We start from the raw sequence: 1,969 nt of genomic DNA on the forward strand, positions 1-1,969 counted from the left end.
GATAATGATGCATCAATGTAGATTCATCAATTGTAAAAAATGTAGTACTCTGGTGTGTGATGTTGAGTCCAGGATGTGGATGGTATGGAGGGTCTAGAGGATATAAGGGAGATCTCTGACTTTTCACCTAATTTTGCTGTGAATCTAAAACCACTCTAAAAAATAAGATCTATCCTGGGAGGCAGAGGTTGCGGTGAGCCAAGATCGCTCCACTACACTCCAGCCTGGGCAACAGAGTGAGACTCCATCTCAAAAAGTAATAATAATAATGATAATAATAATAAGATCTATTTTTAAAAAAGATTAAAGAACAGAAAACAGGAAAATTAAATCAAAGCTAACTAATCTTCCTACAAATAAAACACCAGTCCTAGACAATTTTAAAGGAGAAGTATTCACACATACTGAAATAATACATAATTCTAATTTTACTCAAAATATGTCATACTGTAGAAAATTTAGGAGCACTTCATAGCTCATTTTATCAATTTTGCACAATCTTGACAGAGCTCTGAAGAATAGACACTGTCTACCTTACATTCAGCCTGGACACTATGAACCAAAACCACACCTTATGGGCTATGTTATCATAACTTGGTGCTATCCCTTTGTCTTCATTAGCATGACTTTTGCCTTCTAGGAGTATCTTGCTCAGGCACCAGTTTTCTGATTCATTACAGAAAGTTCCTAAAAGACCCAATAACTCTTCAATGGTAAACATCAACAAACAGTTTGCACTCTACAGTTGTTTGAATCCTTCCCAGTCTTTTCCCCGGTGCCGAACAGTTATATCTTGATGTTTACCCAATCCTAATTAGCCAGCCTCCACCACCTTTGAAAGAGCCTTCTTAAATCAATCTTCCAATTCAATAAATTTGCCCTTACCTCTGCTCTTCAGAGACATTGCTAAAGCTTTGCAGATTTAGTATTCTCTTACTGCTGTGAGCATTTGTCTCATCAAACTGTCATCTTTGTCTCATCAACAGGTTGTGTTGGTAATGTTTGGGGAGCCAGCTTTTGACATTTCAAAACAGTGAGCTATGATCGCACCACTGCACTCCAGCCTGGGTGACACAGCAAGAATTACAGGTCAATCCTACTTACGGAGAAAGATGCAAAAATTCTAAATGAAATATTATATAACTAAATATAGTAACGTATAATGTATAACTTATTATAATTCAATAACAATTAATATGTGATGACCAAGTTCTGTTTATCCCAGGAAGATAAAGTTGGATTAATATTAAAATATCAATTAGTGTAATTTACTACATTAATAAAGAAGAAAAATTATTTGATCAATTTAATGCAGAAAACCTTCTGATAAAAGTCAACATTTTCACACATAAATAAAATAAATCTAAAACTAATTTTGACCACAATTACAGAAATTTATTAAGCAAATATGTATTTATAAGCAGATTCAAAACAGCTTATATAACCTGTCCTAAACCTTGTACCTGACCAAATAGACTTAGGTCAGTCCGTCACTAAGGATAGGTAAAGTAAACATATGTAATAGTAAAGTGCTGAAAGCTTTTCCTTTTAGATCACCATGAGACAGGGGTACTTTTTATCACCATCTTTTCTTTTCAACATTGTATTAGAAGTCTTAGCCAATGCAGTAAGAAAAAAAAGGCTATAGATTAGAAAGGACAAAATAAAATCTCTTTAATTCAATGATAAATTTATAATCTTAGAAACCCAAGGAATCTTTAAAATGATTTGAATTTATCAGAGTTGGACTGATTAAGTGGCTGGGAAAATTTTAAAAAAAGGAAAAAAATGAATTTATAAGAGTTTAGCTAATTGTAAAATCAGAATAATAAATTGTTTCCATTTCTATACAACACACAAAAACTGTAATTTTAAGAAAAAATACTGTCATTTACAATAACTTCCAGAAATGTAAAGTACCTAATAGTACAGCTAACAAAAAATGTGTAAGATATTTATGGGGGAAAAT

Source organism: Mandrillus leucophaeus, unplaced genomic scaffold (genome assembly GCF_000951045.1).
Source record: "Mandrillus leucophaeus isolate KB7577 unplaced genomic scaffold, Mleu.le_1.0 Scaffold721, whole genome shotgun sequence".
In the NCBI taxonomy this organism is placed as follows: Eukaryota; Metazoa; Chordata; class Mammalia; order Primates; family Cercopithecidae; genus Mandrillus; species Mandrillus leucophaeus.